Genomic DNA, 21865 nt, shown 5'->3' on the forward strand with positions numbered 1-21865 from the left:
GCTGCAATGTTCATTTCGACAGGTGCCTTGTATAGAATAATTGAATTTCTCCTCCTCCAAATCTCTTGAACTACAAATATCTGGAATTATTTTGTTTTTGGCATGTCTATCTTGATTTTATTCTTTAATGTGTGCTTATGTAAGAAATACATGATTCTATAATTTCACAACAATTCTTTTGAACTTACTTTTTGTTGAATTGCCTAGCTTAATAAAATCAATTAAAAGTTATACTTTATATATAAAAACTGTTCTGTGCTCAATTTAGCATCACATACACTAACATTGGAACCATACAGAGAAGATTAGCATGCACGCTGGGCAAGGATGACATGCAAACTCTTGGAGCGTTTCATATTTTTACAGCAACAGATGCTGAAACGTATGTGGCCACAAGGGAACCGTACCGCATTCTTGGTGGGAGTGTAAACTTGTTCAACTACTTTGGAAAGCAGTATGGAGGTGCCTCAGAAGACTCCATATAAAACTCCCCTATAATACAGTAATCCCACTTTTGGGGATTTGTCCAAATGATCATAAAAAAGACCATACTACAACTACCAGCACAACTATGGTTATTGCAACATTATTTATGATAGCTAAGATATGGAACCAAAACAGATGCCCCCATTAGATGAATGGATCAAGAAAATGTGTTATATATACACAATGGAATTCTTTGCCTCCATCAGAAAGAATGACATCGCCCAAATTGTTAGGAAATGGAAAGACTTGAAAAAAAATTATTGAGTGAAGTAAGCCAAGTCCAAAGAAATATAGGTCCCATGATTTCCCTTATTTTCAATAACGAATGTATGTCTGGGATAAGCAGAAAATTCAAAAGATATGTGCATATAACCAGATAAGTTGATGTTAAAGAAATTGAACCCCAAGATAGGAACACAAGTGGTTTTTTGTTTCTTGCTATTGTTTATAACGTACTTATAATGTGTGATGTCATTTTTTTTGTTTATTGTATGTTTCTCCCCACACTATAACCCCTGTTTTCTCTGTATTTGAAGTTGGTACACTTACATCTTGTATGTATGCTTCTCTAATTTGGGGAGGGGAAGGGAAAAAATGCTCAAATAGCGATACAGCTTGACCCATTGTAGCAATGAGATGCACAAGACACTATTTTTAAAAATGAACTTTACAATTTAGGAGGAGGAAGGAAGGGGGAGGGGAGTGTACTTGTGGAGGTGGGAGGGAAGGGATGGTAGGGGAAATATAAAGGAGGAGGTAACAATGCTTGTTAGGAAACTTACTAGTTTCCTTGTTCATGTAAATGTGACCCTTCTGCACAGTATTATTACCATAAAAAACATATAAAAATGTTCTTAGATGGAAGAGTTTATTTCCTCTATTTTACCCATATAATATTGTTAACAAAGAAATTAATTCAGAAAACTGATATGAAGGTAATTTGAATAAATGTGTGTGTGTGTGTGTGTGTGTGAGTGCGGCAGCGCACAAGCATACACACATGTGCATGCGAACAAACACCATGCATATATATTGGAATGCTCAGAATTTAAATCAGGGCTTCAAGGCCTTGCTAGGCCTTTCTTATCTAGATTGGTGAGCTGCGATATAAGCTACATCTCAATTCTTGGCTCTTTGCTAGTTCATTAAACATTTTGAAAAATAATTTCATGAAGTTTTTTTTGGCCCTGATTGGCTCCCAAGTGTTATCCACAGATCTCAGTCTCCTGAGCAAATATTCAGAGTAGATAGGATTATAGGTGTGACCAGCCAGCACAAGGCTTTTAGAACAATTTTAAAAGTAAAAGAAAATTTACTTCATGGGGGACTGTTTTATCATCACCTAATTTGAAAGCCTTTTGAGTGATTATATGTCAATTTAATTCGTTTGGGGATTATTAAAAGATAGTAAGTGATGATATTTAAAAGTTTTAGTACTTTTTAAAAAAGAAACTGGAACTGTGGGACAGAAGAAATTTGGCTGTCTTTGGACCTCATTTTGTAAGCTCAGCTCTGTGCATGAAAACCCATTGTCACCAACACAGTCTGTGTTGAAGACAAAATGTGACAGAAAACAATCACCATGGGAAATATTTGCTATGCTATTATTTCTTGGACAATATGAATATTGAATTGAGAGCATAAGAGAATGGAGAGATTTTACCCACCTTTTTGGTATTGCTGAAAGACTTTTGGAAACTTTGACTCATTTCCTTCCTCACTGTGTGTATCTTTGGGCCATGCACTTATAGTCTTTTACTACAATTTCCCCAACACTACAATGGTAATAACATTAGCATTATACCAAATGTTATCTTAAGAAGTAAGAGAATAAAATTTGTGAAACACTTAACATAAACCTATGAATGAACTTTGAGTTTACCCAGCATTCTTTTTTAAATACTAAATAGAATATGATAAGTAGTACAGAAACCATTACGTGTAGTGTTAGCAACCAGAAGTAATATCTATTGACCATGCTCAGCTTCCAAGGAAGCCAGGTGGATAACTTCTCATGCTGTAAATCAAAATGGTTATCTTATGTCGTGATAGTGTAAAAATATCAGAGACAGAACAATGAAGGAATGTTGTAGACTGAGGTGAAATCCATATAAAAATGTGCAAACCTGATAAAACATAAAAGTATCTGAGCAGTATATTGTGTTTTACATCATTTAAGTTACATAGCAAAGATAAGGAAGACCTAGAAGAATAAATTGTCTTTTTGATATTTTATCATAGGTCCTTAGAAGGATGAAAACTTTCCTCATTCTTGTAGAGGCATCATCAGATGAGGGGAAATGTATTTTTTGTTTGCTTCCTTCCATTTATTCTTCAGTTTGAAATCTGAACTACATGAGACTGAAAGAAAGCAAGTGAAATTAGTCGTACAGGCTTTGGAAAGAACAATCAAAGTAAAATAAATAAAATATATATAGACTTGTAAAAGGTCTAACTAAATTGAGTTATATAGTCTCAAGCATTAACAGAAAATGATTTAAGCAATATCATGTTATTAAAAATTTAAAAATTTTAGGAGCTGCTTAATTTTTTCCTTTCTACTACCTTGAATTAATTATTGATTTTCTATAGAGAGATTAAAGATGAGATTAACAAGAAACTTGATTAAAAATGGACAAAAGTTCTGAATAGACATGTTTTCCAAAAAGCCCTGAAAATTGCCTGTGGATTTACAAATTTGTATTTAATATAACTTCAATGCTGGCTTAATGCTTTGTGAACAGAAGTCACTAGAGAAATGCAATTCAAAATTACTTTGATACTACTTCTTAACTATTATAACTCTTATCAAAAAGATCCAAGGAACCAGGTGTGGAGGTAAAGGCTGGTAATTCCAAGTGATTGGAGTTTGGAGTAAAAGGATTTGAGTTTAAGGCCAGTCTTGGGTACTGCACACAGTAAAAACCTGCCCTTAAAAAAAACTCAAAATGTAATAATGTTGGCTGGCGACAATGTGGAGAAAAGGAAATTTTCGACACTCTTGGTCAAAATACAGGTTAGTGTTCTCGTTGTAGAAAGTAGTATGCAGTTTTCTAAAGAAATGCAATGTTGAAATATCATCTGTCCCACCAATCGTGTGATTATTTCTCTCTGGGTAACTCATAAATACATCTGTAATTCATTGTTATGCACATTATTCACAACAACAGCTAAGATAGAAATCGAAGTCCAGTGTTCACCTACAAACAAATAAAGCAACTGTGGTACATGCACAAATATCTTTTTCTGTTGATCCCAAAGTACTTTTTTTTTTTATTGTTTTCCTGTTTCCATGTGATTAACCTCCAAATTAGAAATCCAGATATATGATTTAATTTAACCAAAACTATTTATTGAGTATAAGGACCTTCTACTCTCTGCATTCTTCACACTAAGATCACCAAATATGATGAGTCTGGAATAATTAGTCTTTTTTTGACCTATGTTAATATTCTTTACAATGTGAGTGAAATGTTTAAAAGTAGTATTTATTTTAGATTAATTGCTCTGAAGAGACAATAAATGATATTATCAAAGCTTAAAAATGATTTGATATAAAATTTCAAATTCAGGAAATGGGTTTGACCACTCTGGTTACTGGAGCCTTCACTACAACCTCATGGGACAATTTATATTGATGAAACAAAAATCTGACGTTAGACATTTATGAATAAAAAAATCATGTCATTCTGAATATGTAGAGCTATATATAAAACATAGAAAATTTATTTTCTAAATACCTGAATATGCTAGTACATTTAATTTCAGGGTAAGTACTTGTTCTGAAAGGAGATAAAATTGAACTTATTTTGAAATGTAAACTTAAGTATTTATTTGAATAAAAGACAATGTTTAAAATATCACTCATTCAAGAAACAAGATGTACAGTTAGTTGTTTTTCATGCCAATTATGTTCTCTAAACTTACTACAAATACTAGATTAGTAAACCTAAGTCATTGTTTTGTAGGGAAATAGCAATTCCGTTTCTTAAAACTCATGACAATAACTTTTTCTCAAACAATTGCTAAGTAACTGTTTTATATTTTTTGTCACGGAATCTTATTCGATAAATTTTTATTCATTAAGTTAAATAATTGGCAAACAATATAAATTATGCATGGACAAAGTTTATCTAACACGAGTTTTTTTTCAGAAGATAGAGCATGGCTCTCTTAAAGAACATTAGAATGCAGTGTGTTCTTTATTAATTTTTAGTTATTTTGCTAATAGATATTAATTGTCAGAAGTGACAATTCCATAAAATCTTTAATGGTATTTGATTATATTCCCTCTATTTCTTTCTCATTACACCTTCCTCCAAAGATCTTCTGTTTTTCACATAAAATTACATCTTTATATATGTGCATATAAACTAATTTGGAAGATTTAAGCTAAACTGCAAGTTAATTCAAGATGTACAGTGAGTTAATAGAATAAATAAAAACCTGAATATCTTTTGTTAACTTTTGTATTGAGCTATCATTATTATTATGGTTAGGGTTAGGATCTCTGACAGAATTAGAATTAGGATTAGAGAAATAGAAAATTTAGGTTCATCACAGGATGACCCATTGCAACAATGATACTCACAAGACACTATGTTGAAAATGAAGTTTATACCATGGGAAGGGAAGGGTATGAGAAGTGGGGAGGGACGGGATAGTGGGAGAACAAGAAAGGAAGGGGTAACAATGCTCAACAAGAAACGTATTCCTTACCTTTTATATGTAACTAATCCCTCTTTAAATCATCTTTTCAACAAAATAAAAATTTTAAAAATAATGAAAAATAAAACCTGACAGGACATAGAAAAACAGTTAAAAATTTATGTTCAAAATGCAAGTAAAAGTTAGACCTACACGCTGAGCAAGAGTTAGGATAAATATGAAAAAAGAGGCTTGCTACTAACATGATGATTCGGTTATATGTAGGCTTAGGATTAGGAAAGTTGTGCTAGTTAGAACGGGGTTAGGATGAGAAAAACATGTAAGACATTGTGTAAAACAGTCACATATTTTAAAAAGAATGAATGAAAACCAGTCTGTGTTACTTTCAACATTCAGATATAATTTGGTTTAAAGTGTGAGATACTTTTTTGTTCCAGTTAGGGTTAGGGAAGGATAAGCTTTAAGGTGAATTTTAGTTTTCCAATTAGAATTAGAAGCCAAAAAAATGTGTGATTGAATAGAATCTAGACAATTTTCTTTACATTAACCATTTGATGTTAAATCAGAATGTGATTTGGATTAGGTTTCTGGTTAACCGGAGTTGAGGATAGAGTAAAGAAATGGGTTAAACTAGTGGCTCGCACCTATTATCCTAGCTACTCAGGAAGCAATTTTCTGAGCATCGCAGTTCAAAGGTAGCTCAGGCAGGAAAGTCCATGAGACTTTTATCTCAAATTAACCACTATAAAACATAAAAGCGGTGCTGTGGCTCAATTGGTTAAATGCACACCTAGGACTAAAGAACTCAGAGATTATGCCCTGGCCCAGAGTGCAAGCCCCACGACTGACAAAAAGGAAAAAAAAAAGAAATGTTAAATATTAAGTAAAGCTGAACCGTTTTTTAGGTTCTAGGAATTCAGGAAAAGCTGGGATAGTGGAAGTATTTCATAAAATCAAGATTTGAGATCAATGGGAATAATGATTCCTGTTATGGAACAAAATATATTCAGAGTTAAGAGTGAAAAATCTGTAGGGTTTACAGAAAACCTACAATTTATTTCAAGAATTACCAATGGAATTTCAGTTAGGATTGCACAAAATGAGCATTTTTCATAAATTTTAGAATTGGGATAGGATTAGTGTCAAGGTAATGGTTAGGATTCCAGACATGGTTAGGCTTAGAGTGAAGGAGAAAAAAAAATGAGGGTCTAATTGAAGGTAAATTTTAATATAAGCCTGGTAAGAATTAGAATGAATGTAAACTAGTGTATTGCTATTAGTGTTAGAATCTACTCACAATTAGGCTGATGGTTATTCTCAATGTTCCAGTTAAGAAAGATTACGTTTAGGGTTAGAAAATGACTAAGATATTGGAAAAATTGAAACCTATGTTTGGAAGGATGAGTGAAAACTAGTGTACTTGTGTTAGTGTTAGTATTGTCATATAATTTGGATTAAGATTAGGGTCAGTATTTTCTTCTGATTATATTTATTGTTACGAATAATAAAGCTTTTAGTATAAAATTATGTTCACTAACAAGTAGAAGCAAATATATGAGGCTGAATAGTAACTAGAACATTATCATTACATTTATTTCTCAGTGATCATTCTTGTAGTGATTAATGAGAGTTTTCCAGACAGGTTTAGGTTAAGAGTTAGCGTTAAGTAATGGACTAGATGGTAAGTAAATCTGAAACTGTTTTCAGAGACAGTGGTTCAGAAAAAGGTAGAATCAATGGAAACTACAGTATTTTTCCTGGTAAGAGAATGTGAGGACAAGTAATATAATGGCTTCTGTTAGGGAACAAGATAACTTTCGAGGTAGAGTCAGAAAATTTGTGAGAATTAGGGCAAACTGAAACTTATTTCCAGAGTGAAAACTGGAGTATTCATTAGAAAGATTAAAAACGAAAGTATTTTTCTTAAACATTAGAATTGGATTATCATTAGGGTGAAAGTTAGGTTTTAGTTCCAGCTAGGCTTAGTGTAAGCATTAGGGAAATGGAAAATTTAGGGTCAAACAAAGTAAATCTTCGAATAACAAATAGAATTAGGATGAATGTGAAATAGAAAACTGCTAATAATAAGATTAGAGTATGATTACGGTGAGGGTTAGGATTAGGTTTACAATAAAGACAAGATAATGAGTGAAACTAAAAACTATTTTTAGAAAGATGAGTTGAATTGAAGTTAGGATGAATAAAAACTAATGTATTTGTGTGGCTTTTAGACTGCAAAGGCTAAGGCAAGCCAGTGATATCCTCGTTCCCAATATCTACTGTGGGAGTATAGAGAATTACTGCATATTACCAAGTGAATGTCCCACACAATCTTAGTTGTAGCAGCTTTCAACCGGGAAGCATTTTCAGGTGATGGAATCAGTCAGGAGTGCAGTCTACCTTTACCACGGTGGAGGTAATCTGGATGATGATGTAGATTTCCTCCAGGTAACTGTCAGGCTGTTGTTGAACTTTACACATTAGGATGTGCAGCAACAGCAGCAGGGTCTCTCAGTGGCTCCAAGGGACTGTCACACCTCGTGCTGGACTGCAAATTCCTACATAGACTGGTAAGGATACATTGCATACGCTTGGCAGGCTGTGACTCCACTAGTTTTTAAGACAATTTACACAATAGCCCAGCACAATTTACCAAGATGACAACTTTTTAAACAAATAGATCTTTTAATAAAGCTAGGATTTTCTAAGCAGATATAGAGGACTCAGGCCTGTACTATTATTTCCCATGCCTTTTCCTTCTATTTTGCCATATTTTTTAAAAAGTGAATATTTTCCCTTGTTCTTAATAAGGGATGATGGACAAAGATTCATCTTCTGTGACTTCTTGAAGCTGACTCAGGAGTGTTGATCCTACCTAGCCAGGAACCTATAAACTTAGCCTATTTTACAAAGAGGTTACCAGGGTTAGATGTCATTAAGAACAATATTTTAACTTTTGACAAATGCACAGACCATTTTTCTGGCTACAGCAGTGAAGCTTCTTTAGTCTTCTGGTTTGCAAAAGGATCTTTATGAATGGCTTCGGAACGTGATCTCTAGTAATCCTAACAATGTCTGAGATACCTATGCAGGCCTTCAGACAGATATCAATAGAAACACACTCTCAGGTTTACAAACTTTTCCTGAGAAGATCAATTTCATGTAGCTTGTGTCAGCTCAAAAGTTACTGCCAATTAGAGCTTTTGGCACATACAGGGCTTGGGATTTAAACTATCCTCCACATTTTGCAACCTTAGCTTTTTACTAATATCACAGATGACTGACAAGTTCCTGTCCCTTTCAGTCATAGACATGCTTACAAACTATCTTCCCATGACCTCCTGGCTCTGACCAATTTGTGAAGGGCCATGCACAAATGACTCAAGGATCTGACATTATTTCTGCCTTCTAAGCAGTGGCTTACGGTCTCTGGATGCTCCTCCATTACTTTCGTCCAAGGAGTGTCTTCTCCACACTGGAAAGAATGCCTCAATGGCAATTCCCTTAGTTGGTTGCTGGACTTGAAATTGGGGCCTGAGTGCTGTCCCTCAGCTCTACAGCTAAAGGTTAGCACTCTGCCACCTTGAATCCTAAAGCAGGTCTGCTTACTCTTTCTGCCTTCTGCTGGCTGAGTAGAGGTGACATTCTCACAGAGACCTTCATCTTCCCAGGCTGGATTTGAACCAATTTTCAGATCAATGAGTCTCATAAAAGGCCATTTTACTCCAATTAAAAGCAAAAAGGCAGTCAACATAGTAGTAGCTTTTAAGCATATTCTTACCTGAAACTTATTAAGAGCCAAAGTTACATCTGACAAACTTCCAAGAATCCTCACTCCTTTTTGTGGATCTGCTGGGATCTGTTACGGAAAAAAAAGAAAAAACCTATGAGACCAAACTGAAATAGGAATTAAGCAATAACTTTGGTAATCCTAATTTTTCCTTTTTGTACTTTGAGGCAAATGTTTAGAACAATTTTACTTTTAAACTTTATATACAGAAATCCATTCCTAACATGTAAGCCTCCTATTCATCTCTGTTTTAATATTCTATACTTTAGTTTTTAGTTGCATTTTGAAAAACCCCTTAAACTCTCGAGGCTAGGTGTCACTCATTTCCTTTTGGCTGCTTGTTTTTAAACAAATACACATGAAAACTTTTAAGCTCAAATAACATTTTTTTCTCAATGCAAAAATTAGAATCATCACTGTACCAAGAAGCTAGACTTAACACCTTTATGCCTTAAAAATAACATATCCAATGGCAGAATATCAGAGAGCAAACCACATTATACAAATAAAATTTTTGATCCTCTTTTTAAGGCCTTCTTAATTTTAATTTTAACACATCCAAGGGGCAGTTTTAGCAATGTTAATCAGATCTTCACATCACTCATTTATACCATCATGTTTCCAGTGTCTATCTGTAGGGAAAAGGGGCAGAATAAAAATGGGCCACTTGGCCCTTCCTGTGGAATGGGCACACACCCAATCCGACTCTTTAGATTTAGTTGAACTGTGTTTGTGCCCACTTGCCCTAATTCACGATGCATGGACTCTTCCCAGGGCCTGTTCCACCATGCATGACCAGCTGAACTGCACTTCTGCCTGTTCATCCTTCACTCCTAACGATAGGTCTTCTGTTGGCTTCTAAATTTCTCCTTTTTGTTAAGCCAGATATCTTGATTACAGTGTAAACAACTTTATGCATTCTAAAATACCAGATTTTCTAATTTTTAAGTTAAAGAATCCTTAAAAAGCTATTTCAAACAATGTGAAAATGCTTTAAAAAATTTTTAGTAATGATCAAATCTCATAACCTTTGGAACTTTAAACTTAAACTCAGCCAATTGTTACAGCATGCTGATAATTTCTATCATGAACATGTTCACATGCACATACAAAACACACTCAGATTTTTAAGCACGCAAAAATCAAAATCAGTTATATGTACATTTTAAAGTTTTGAAAGAAAAATTTAAGACAGTATTTATTTTAATCTAAGTAACTTTGTTGAGCTTCATTTTCCCAGGGCTTGCTAATTTAGCAAGGCATTTCAAAAATTGGTCTTTTGCATCCCTTCTGTTGGAGGAAGGCTAGGGGGGGGGAGTCACCTGAAATTAAACTGGCCTGATTTTTATCCAGTTTTAGACAAGAGCACTTTACATTGTCAGGACAAGCTGAAAAGTCAAAACCAGGCACAAATCCTTCTCTATGACTGAGCCCAGCTGGAGGCTGGAACTTCTATTTTCCCAGATATGTTCAAAATCACATTTGTAATAATAGTTATTAGATGAGACCTTCATAGATGAGGTGGTATGGGGTTTCTGGTGGAGCTCTGTCTGGTTTAAGGGAGGAGTTGGTATTGGCACAGCCTGTATGGTGGAACAGGACAGGGATTTGAGGGCAAAGGCCAGTCTGTGTAGGGCTTTGAGACATCAGGGAGGGAACAGCAAGGACTAGACTTGTTAGAAGAGGGGTGTCTTCTGCAGTAGGTGGGATTTAGGATGGAGGCTGTCAGGTGGACAGGTTTTCATTGGAAGAAGGTGGGGTCACTGGGGAGGAGGCTGTTTGGGACAGGGCTTTGAGAAGGAAGAACAAGGCTACAAAGGAGGAGGTTACTTAGAGGAAGGGATCTGGTGGAACACTGTGAGCCCTTGTGGGACATGTAGGGTGAGGTTTTCCATAAGGCAGGGCAGGGAATGGAGGGAAGAGGTTGACAGAAGGTGGGGATTCTGGAGTAGGAATGCAGAGCTATGAGGGAGTGGCTTTTCAGGGTGTGGCTTTGAGAGGGCAGGGTGTACTAGGAAGACATAGGCTAGTAAGGGGCGGGGTTTCTCATGGAGAATGGCAGTCCTTTGGGAAGTGTGTTAGGGTGGAGGTGGGGTTTCCAGTAGAGCAGGATGTAGTCACAATGTATGGAGGCGTTTTTCAGGACCAGGGCTTTGTGAGAGCAGTGATAAATTCCAGTGCACTAGACTAGTTAGGATGGGGTTTCTGGTGTTGCCAGTTACCACTTCGAAAAGAGGAGTGAGGTTGAATGGGTATTTCAATGTTGTAAGGCAGGACATGGACTATGGACATGATTTCCAGCAGGGCAAAACAACCTTCCAAAAGGGTCTATGAAGGGACTGGGATTTAAAGTTGAGTCTAGTGAGGCTTCCAGAGGGAGGCCAACTGGTGCAGTGGTTTCCAGTGAAGCAATGATGGTGTCGAGAGATGGGAGAGTGTGGGGGAGGTTTTCTAGGCTTCCAGAAGGAGGTCAACTGGAACAGTGGTTATCAGTGGAGCAATGTGGGTGTCCAGAAATGGCATAGTGTGGTGGGGGTTTTCTAGTGGAGTTTTTCAGGAGCAGGGCAGGATTTGGAGCCATGGGGCTAGTTGGAGGAGGGGCTTTGAGAAGGAATGTAAGAACTACAGTGGTGTAGGATAATTGTGGGCAGGGTATCTGGTGGAGTAGGATGTGGAACTGAGGGAGGAGCCAAGGGGGGGTGGGTTTATCTGGAGAGCAAGTCAGGGCACTGAGAGAGTATATATGGGAGGTAAAGAGGCTTGTGGTGGAGCAGTGCTTCCTTTCCAGGAAGGAAATGGGCTGTGTGAGAAGCTTCTGGCCAAGCAAAGCAGGGCTTCAAGGGCAGTTATAGGGAGATGAAGGGTTTTTGGTATAGCATAATGGGCTTTGTGGGAAGAGGTAGTTTCAGGGCTGTGTCTGAGAGATTAGGCCTCTTTCAAGTAGGCTAGTTATGGGCAGAGATTCTGATGAATCCAGGGGGGCTGGAGTGAGAAGGCTGGTTGGGGATGGGGTATGAAAGGGAAGGGAGGAGTTTGGAGGTACTAGGATATGGGAGCAATGCGACTATGAGGGACTAGAGTAGTTAGGGGCGGATCTCATCTGGTGGACGAGGTGGGAATTTGAGGGAGGAGCCTGGTGTAGGCGGGGTTCTATTGCAGCAAGGTGGGCCATAGAAGGAGATATGGATGTGGCCTGGTTTCTGGTGGTGCAGAGCAGGGATTCCAGGAAGGGGTGGAGTGGAAGAGGGATTTCCCTAAAGCAGAGGAGGGCTTTCAGGAAGGAGTCTGTTTGCAGTCAGGCCTTTGAAAGTTTTTAGCAGGGCTACCAGGGGGTAGGTTATTTAAGGTTGAGCTTTTTAAGGAGGAGGCTGACTAGAAGTGAGTTTCCAGTTGATCTAGTCAAGTTTTATGGGAAGGAGGGATAGCAAATGGGCAAGACATAATGAAGAGTGGGGCTACAAAAAACAAAAAGTTACTACTAATAAATAAAATATAAGAACACCACTTTCTGTCAGTGTAGAATTATATTACTTTTATGTGTGTGAGAGATAGTGGAGAAAGTAACCAAGTGTTAAATCCTTCCTAGGGAATTTTTTCTTTATTCCAGTTGATTGAAAATAAAACCATAGGTCACATCAGGCTCAGAGGCACACAGTAGACTAAGACACATGAAGCTAAGAACTTGATTCCCCAGCACCACCATTAAGGACCACAAATAAAAAGTTTAAAATATCTCACTTGGTCATAATGGACAATGTTGTCTTAAAAGTGTGAATGAACAGAACTTTTACTCTAACCATTTTAGAAATCCTAACACTAAGTAAGTAGTAATGTTAACTTTATACAATATTGGAAAGTATACTAAAAATAATTAGGAGAATATAAAATTGTACACAGAATGTTCGTTCTCCAGCATCAATTCTAATCTAAAAGAATTTAATACCAGAAAATTGCGATATAGTGAGATTGTAGCATGGTTTCTTTTCAATCATCAAAATGGTGACTTAAGCAATGTGTCTTTATCATCGGATGCATCGATGTTAAAAACATATCTAAGAATGTGAAGCATTACTATACAGACCCTGAAGAAACTCAGAAGGATCTGCAGAATGATGATGGAAAAAAATTAATGACTAATTAAAATAGGAATTGATCTACACTAGGCCCATAAATACTTTCCAGAAGAAAACGCTACTTTAAAAATAAACAGTGAATAGGAAGCAGGCAGGAAGACCTTGAAGTAAACATTACCCAATGAACAACATCTATGGAGGCATGATTGCAGTCTTCTTTTACCTGAGTTACAATTACTGATCTATGAACTTCCCTAATGCCAAATAATAAAGCCATGAAAATGCAGTAATCATTTTCAAGGCATTAGACTTTACAGAAAGAATTCAATGAATGTATTGCTAGAAAGTAAAGATAGATGTCTGAGCTAAAGAGTGAAGAAAATATCCTCAATCTCTGACCCTCTGCGGTGAGAGGGGTACAAGACGAAGCACAAGGAGAATGGATAGAAGTACAGTAGTGCATAACATTTTTTCCCAAGATGCAATGATGAATGTAACAGGGGAGAAAATCAACATGATCATCACAGGACTTAGCATGGGAGAGTAGAGAGAAGAACAGTGAAAATCCAAGGAGAATTACAAAGGATGTCCTTGCATATTTGGCAGAAGAGTGCATGGCATTGAGTTCTAAACTATGTGGAGTTATTATAGGCTCATATGGTGCCACAAGAAGTGATGAACTTATGATTTACAGGACATTGAATAATCATAAAGGTGCTGCTTCTGTAGTGCAGAGTTAAAACTTGGTAAATTCTGTTTTGAAACACACTCTAAAACCAAGAAAAGAAGATTCAAATTATATATGTGATTTTACCATTTGCAACGATAGAGTTCAAAAAAAAATCAAATCACATAATGTGGATGTAAAAGGATAACATTAATAAAGTAATATTTAAACAACACACATTTTATGTGAATATTCTTGGTTATAAGAGATTTGTTTTCCTTACAGATTTTGAATGCACAAAACAACAAAAACAAAAACAAATCAAAGCAAAAAAACACTTGGCAATAAAGCTGGATGCCAGTGCCTCATCTCTATTCTTATATAGTCACGAGGCTGAGATTGGAAGATCATGGTTCACAGATAGCTGGGGTAGCAATCCATGAGATATTTATGTTCAATTGTTAAATCAAAGACAGAATGAAACCTTGGTTGAAATAGTACAGACTCAGTAAGTCATGAATGAAGAAACCAAGCAAGAATTTGAGGCTCCGTGGGGCTGGGAAGGTGGCTCAGTGGTAGAGCGCTTGCCTTGCATGCTCAAGGCCCTGGGTTCGATTCCTCAGCACCACATAAGCAAAAAGAAAAAAGCCGGAAGTGGCACTGTGGCTCAAGTGGTAGAGCGCTAGCCTTGAGCTGAAGAGCTGAGGGACAGCGCCCAGGCCCAGAGTTCAGGCCCCACAACCGGACCCAAAAAAAAAAAAAAAGAATTTGAGGCTCCGAATCAAGTTTCATTACTGTGCGCGTACACTCAAGTTTCATTACTATGTGCGTACACACACACACACACACACACACACACACACACATACACACACACACAATTGTCATGAAATAGGAAGAGCGAGAGAAAAAAAGGGAATATTAAGAGTTTAAAAAGTAAACCTGTCTGTCAGGACAATCCTAAGCATATATTAATTAATAAAAATGAGGCAAACCTTGGAACCTATTTTTCTTTGAGTAAGGCTTCCTTCACATAATATGATTGTTTTCCAAGTCTTTCCCTTTTCTTAAGAAAGTGGCTATCATTCTATCATTCTTTCTGATAGAAGCATAAAATTACAACATTTTCTTGATCCATTCATCCATTGAGGGGCATCTTGATTGGTTCCATATCTTAGTTATAGTAATAATACTGCAAAAAATATAGTTGTAGATTTAGTGTGTTTTAGCTTGAGATCATTTCTACAAGCCCAAGAGTGGGATTGCTGGCTCCAGAGTTAAATACATTTGACCTTACAAAATGATACTAATTGAAATGAACTCCATGACATGGAAACAGCAATTTTTTTTTTCAGATATCAACTTTGATGTCGGTAGAGTATCTAGATATTATTTTATTTCATTTGTCTTTTCTATTGGTTTATCCCTAGCAAACTCTGTCTTGATTTTGGTACCTTCCATCTTGTATATACATTTATCTGATTTGGAGATGGAAAGGGAAAAAATATAGTGATGAAAGAAGTACAAAGAGTGATCCATTGCAACAATGATATTCACAAGACACTTTCAGAAATGAACTTTACAACTATGGGGTGGGGAGGATGTGTGGAGAGTGAGAAGGGAAATGAGAACAACAATGGAGTGGATAAAAATATTCAAAAAGGAATGTATCTTATTCATGTAACTGTAACCACTCTGTACAGTATTTTTGAAATAAAATAAAATCTAAAAATTGAACCTATCCTAGAAAAAATATAGTTTTCAAAATAAGACATCTGTCACAGTACTTGTGAGGGATTCTAGGGCCAAACTGTTAAACCTGGAAAGGGATAGATTGCAAAGCCATCTCAAACAGCAATCAAAAGACTGAGAGCTCTGCTCTGGAAAGGTCAGTCAAGGGAAGACAGGGGTATGAGTTATTACCTCAAAAGTATATAAATTCGAGCTGTTGGACAGTAAAAGATTAAGACTTTGGAGACAAGATGTATGTCTGTGTTATGGTTGTAATGACTATTATTCCCTTCTGCTCCCTAACAATAAGGGATTCAATTATCACTATGTATACAAACAATACCTCATGTTAATAGTTGTAACCTAAGCTAGGTTAATGCCTTAGTTTGTGGACATACCTATAGCCACTGACCACCACCCGCCTTGTAGTAGAAGGAATATAAACATGTTAAGCAGGATTTGGTGATCCAGAAGCTGGCAATGAGGCTTTGGGTCCTCTGGTGTCTTCTTTCCTATCATTTCCAGTGATTTCTCAGTTTTTTGGCCAGGTATCCCATCATCTTTCCTGTCCCATGGTTGCGGTTAGTGACAGTACTGATTTTCTGAACACCTCAAAACAAACTATGGAAACACACTTCCTCAAAAAAGATTGAGGAAGATTGAGCACCTGGAAAGATACCAAACGTTAGCAGTGTCCCTGTGATCCTCTAGCAAGTAAGTGTAATTCAGAAATATCTTTACTTCTGATAATATGAGATGGATAATTGTCCCTTTTGTATATTTGGTATTTGGTATTGCATGCATTTTCAGAAACACATATGCATTGTTAAATAATGTTATTTATTTCACAGGTCACAGACCATGTCACTGGAGTGATGACCCTAATGTCTTATCTCAGTTGCCTGATTCAGACTTAGATGAGTGTGAATTGCCTAATTATGAACATTTCCCCATGAAACTCAACAACACAGAATGAAGTGTCAGGGTCAGGCCATTCCATACCTGTAAGGATTTTTACATATATTATAGTAATATACACCTACACTGCTCAGCACTCATGGCACAGTGGTTTGTTATAATTGTCCTCAAATCATAAATATTCTAGAGCTTAAAGCAGAATGATGGGCTATTTATTTTCAACGCAAGAGTAATGATCACCCCCTGAAATTATTCTCAGTGGAGAATCCTTCCTATACATTTTACTGACTTAGCTTGTACTCTCTGTTTACCATTATCAGGAAGGGTCACACTGTATCGAGCTACAATATTGCCGCAACTTAGCTGCCTTAGAATATTACCTCCAATCTTGATACCAAGGTCAACTCTGCAACTCTAATCACATAGTTAGTGGACACCCGAACTTTTCAAGCCTGGTTAAAAATTCAGCTATCACTGCTCATTGCCAGGGTTAAAGAACTCACTCCTTTAGATGTATTATGTGTCTTCTTGTATTTCCAACACTGCCTTAGATGTTGGTTTTTCAAGTAGAGCTTTTAGTTTGCATTTGATTTATGGAGGTGTTAGTGATGCCAGTTGTTAGTAATTTGACATTGTGGCTATTGAGGAAGTGAATACACATTACTCACAAAAGTTTCTTTATGTGTATTGGTATTGCGATATTGTGAACTTCCTAAAAGCCAGCCATGGGAGCACATGTCCCTAATCCCATCACTTATGTCACTGAGACAAGCCTTGAAAGGTCCAGACCAATTGGCACTTTATAGTGAGAACCTTTTCTACAAAGAAAGGGGAGAGAACAGCAAACAAAAAGAACAACAACAAAAAAAAACAAATGAATCTTCCAACAGTTTTGTCACATATTCTTTACACTTAGCCATTAAGAGCACCATAATAGTATTGTTTATGACTTCTTACCTACTCTTTTCCTATTCTGAGCTGTTTTATGTATGGATCTCTAAGATGTCATATAAGAATCACATAAGAAATCTATATAAATCATATGAGAAATCATAAAAAATAGTTTGTTAGGGATATATAATCCAAAGGTAATAATTTCAGCAAAATATTAAGCACATAAAATGTAATGCATTGACTATTGAAAACTTCAGCAGTTGTAGTTTATTTATTCTTATAACAAAGATTATAAACGAATTTACAATAGTATTCCAACTGGAACACAGAACTAGAAATATGAAGGGTAGCACTAAAGAATGCTACTGCTACCACTAATAGAGTAAGAATGAAATTTAGGCAAAACTCCTTCATAATAAAAGCCACAGGACAACCCCAACATTGCTTTCATTGTTTCATATGAGGACAAGACTTTTTTTAGTAAAGACAAATTTTCAAAGATATTAACATCAGGGGCTTGGAAGGTGGCTCAGTGGTAGAGCTCTTGCCTTGCATGCCTGAGGCCCTGGGTTCGATTCCTCAGCACCACATAAGCAAAAAGAAAAAAGCCGGAAGTGGCACTGTGGCTCAAGTGGTAGAGCACTAGCCTTGAGCTGAAGAGCTGAGGGACAGCACCCAGGCCTAGAGTTCAGGCCCCACGACCGGACCCCCCCAAAAAAAAAAGATATTAACATCAATTGGGTATATATTTCTTAAGTCCTTCAGGAAGGATGCTGTGACCATGTTGATGGAAGCTGACTTCTTTGGGACCTACTACACAAGGTGCAGAAACCATTCCAAGCACTGAACCTGCATTAGGGTAATTTAAGTGCTCATGAGTGTTCTTCAAGTTAGGAAATGAATTAAGTTTTTTATTAAAAACAAAAGTAGGAAAGAAGCCCAAACAAATTTCCCAAGTTGCTAAGACTGATCAGTTGAGACCCATAAATCAAATCCAGAATTCCACCAGCCACATCTGAGGATATTCTGTGTCACATTCATTACTTATCAAGAGCTATGGAGCAGATGAATCCACATAATCTTCTTAATTATGGTTATGAGATCAATAACATTGATACAGAATATAAATATTTTTAAATGAAAAGGGTGTGGATAATGACAGCACAAGTGATCTTTATATCAAATGAAGATCAGTTTAATTTCTAAAGAAATACCTGAATGAACATCATTCAGCTTCCACTGTTTATTATTCCTGGTATCAAAGACACCTGTGCTGGCGAACACAGGCTTTTATCAATCAGTACCCTCAATACACAGGGAATAGATTGTTATGGATATACAATCCAAAAGGAATAATTTTTGTGACTACTTACTTCCTTGTTGTACCAAAAAAAATCTATTCCCTATTCTAAAACATATATCAATTTAATGTATATTAGTGTTATCAGTATTAATTAGGTGTGCATAATATATGTAATGTATCTTATTACATAACATAGAAATTATATATTTATATATCATATATATACATATATATGTATCATTACTGATATTCTACGACTACTATAAATAATATATGTATAAAACATTTTAGTATTATACTGTGAAGGATACAAGGAATGACAACTTTATGTAAATAAATATATATATGTATGTTTTAGTAACATAATTTATTTTTGTGTCATTACTGAGACTGGGTTTTGTCCCTGAGCCATTACACTCAGACTGGCTTCTTATAGCTATCTTCAGATCTCAGCCCCTAAGTAGCAGGAATTACATACATGAGTCAGGTTATAGATTTTTAACCACATCCTTGGCATATTCTTACATAATTATTTTTGAATGCTCAATTATATTCTGATATTCCATTTCTAAACCAATTCAAAATAAATAACTACTAATTGAGTAAAACTTTATGTTGCAATCGAAATTGTAAGGACACTACTTTATCATCCATTTTCAAAGATATTGCTAGTTTAATTCCTGGATAGACAAGTAGAAAAATTAAATTATGTGTGCATAATATATGTAATATACTATATTACATAACATATAAATGATATATTTATAATTTATGCATAATTAGTGATAGTCTATAATTACTATAAATACTATATGTATAAAACTGGTTTTAATATTATACTGTGAAGGATACAAGGAATGACAATATCCCTATCGTAACTGTCTCATTTTTAACAGTACACAAACTATGTTATAAATAGATATCTTCAAGAAAGCACACCTCTGTAATCAAATATTCTCCTCATCATTATGAACATCCTCTAAGATTGGCTACACTTATCCACAGCAAACACTTTGTGATACTTTCTGGATAAAGTTGCTTGTCCTCATCTTTATCAGTCTTTCAGCAACTTCAGTGAAGAGCTTTTTCTCTTGCTTTGCCTGTAGACGATATCATCTTTGTTATTTCCCAGCAAAGAAATTGTGGTTAGCAGGCTTGAGCATTGGTACATACAAAGGTTCTTTGGTTATGAATTTTTCCTTTCCTTTCTTGATAAGTGAGCTGTAATAACAAAAACCTCTTAAGACAATGTGTAAATGAAAACATATTGATTTGAAAATACTACAAATATTCGTTCTTTGAACTTATTTTTAATTCAAATATAATAGGGGTGGTTTTATTGGTGTACACCTTTAAATCTAGCTATTTATAAGGCTGAAAACAGAAGATCGTAGTTTCAAGCTAGACCAGGTAAATAGACCATGAAACATTTATCTTCAACTAAGAACCAAAAAGCTAAAAGTGGAGCTGTGGCTCAAATGGAAGACTGACAACCTGAGCACAAAAGAAAAGTAAAAAAAAACAACCAAGGCCACGAATTTAAGTCATAGTATTAGTATTCATATACTATATATTTATGGTTCCTAAAATATTATGTGAGTTAATTTGTCAAAACCTGCTCATACATTTCATATGATGTGTGAAATAGTAGGTAAGTCTTGTATGACTACAAGATATTTTGACAAGGCAACTGGAAGAGTTATCAATTAATCAAATAGTAATGAGGGATACAATCAAAGCTCACTTTGGACTCTTTTGAATTTGTTAAAATCAATAGCTAGGAGTTGTCAGTAGACATGATGCTATTAAGGAATTGAATTAAAGAAAGAAGAGAGCTGGAGAAAAAGTAACGAAATAATTACATGTACTCAGTGTTAACACTCATGAGAAGGAAGATTACCGAACTAAGCCATGGGATACACAAATATGTATAATATGACAAATGAAGAAAAACAATAATAAGTATATAATGCAGACTTATATGGATAGGTATTTTTAATGTTTAAGGGCTATGAAGTGTTTATGTGATGACCTAAAATTTAAGAAATTGGTAAGGTCAACTATCTCTTGGGCAAACTATAGCAGATAGGTTAAATAAAACAGGGCCACAATAGAGTGTCTTGATTTGCCAACGTGAAAACAGGTCAATATTTGGAAAGCTATTTTTTGGACATGTGGTTGGAGTGACAATTGCTGCAGTTTGTTCAAGTGTCAGTAGAAGGGTACAGTTTTAATACAATGATAGAAATCTTTCTGGGTCTGTTACATTTTCCCACTGTCTTCAATTTCCCTTTTTTTCTGAGAACTAAAATGTCCTTACTGGAAGCCATTCCCAAATTGTGCCTTTGGCAAGTTTTCAGATAGTCAGTCAATCACTTGCCCAAATAATAGAGAATGGGACCAGGTCTACATTGAGCACTAACAGTAGACAGGTTTCTGGCCATTCTCAGGAGGAGCCTTCTGCAATTGTGGGATGGATAGGGCTGGATAATTTACAGAACAGCCACCATAGATGGAAAGTATTCTGCTAATTTGACCCCTGAGATATTGGATGTTTTATCTCGATTGTATTGATTTTTATGAATCAGTTAATCAGATTCTTTATACTATATGATGTTACTAAATTGTGAAATGCATGTTTATTGCATTTCCTTTGTATAACATATAGTATGCTTTGAAATTTGGTATAAATTATTCATGTTTTTATTTTTTTCAATGTGGATTACTCCTAGTTCTCCAGAGTGGGGAAATGCTTTGGAACTTTGTAACTTGAAATCATATGTTGCCATGTGTCATATCCTATTTTCCTTGTACAGAGTTGATAATAAATTATATGTAATTTATTTTTTATTTTTATTTATTGTCTATTGCAGAGTTTGAACTTGGGTCCTGGGCACTGTTCCTGAGGTCTTTGGCTCAAGGTTATCTCTCTACAACATTGAGCCACAGTATCAATTTTAGTCTTGATTGAGTAACTGGAGATAAGTGTCTCATGGCAACTTTTCTGCCCAAGATGGCTTTGAACCGATTCTCAGATATCAGCCTCCAGATTAGCCAAAATTACAGGCATGAGCTACCAGCACATAGCTATATGTAATTTCAACTGTAATTTTCTTCAAGTGTTTCATCCTGCACTGAAGTTTATTTTTCTGACAAACTTTCTAATAAATATGTAATCTATTTAATTTTGATAAGTACTGCTGTACCTCCCAATTATTTGTGGCATTTCTGAAATCCAAGTTCCTATGTATGTCAGGGTAGATACTTTTGCCTGTAACAAGTATTGTTGTTGAACACATGACATCTGGCTACTATGAGAACAAAGGATGTGAAGC

At 35.8% G+C, this 21865-nt stretch overlaps 1 non-coding gene across 1 annotated transcript; it reads left to right on the forward strand.

The window, feature by feature from the left end:
• The first annotated feature begins 255 nt into the window (after positions 1-255).
• LOC138818427 (U6 spliceosomal RNA) lies at positions 256-362 on the forward strand. Its single transcript, XR_011369126.1, has one exon. It is a non-coding gene; the product is annotated as a U6 spliceosomal RNA (small nuclear RNA).
• Positions 363-21865: the final 21503 nt, after the last annotated feature.

The sequence above is a fragment of the Dipodomys merriami genome, unplaced genomic scaffold, assembly GCF_024711535.1.
Source record: "Dipodomys merriami isolate MVZ:Mamm:240054 unplaced genomic scaffold, mDipMer1.0.p SCAF_759, whole genome shotgun sequence".
Lineage (NCBI taxonomy): Eukaryota > Metazoa > Chordata > Mammalia > Rodentia > Heteromyidae > Dipodomys > Dipodomys merriami.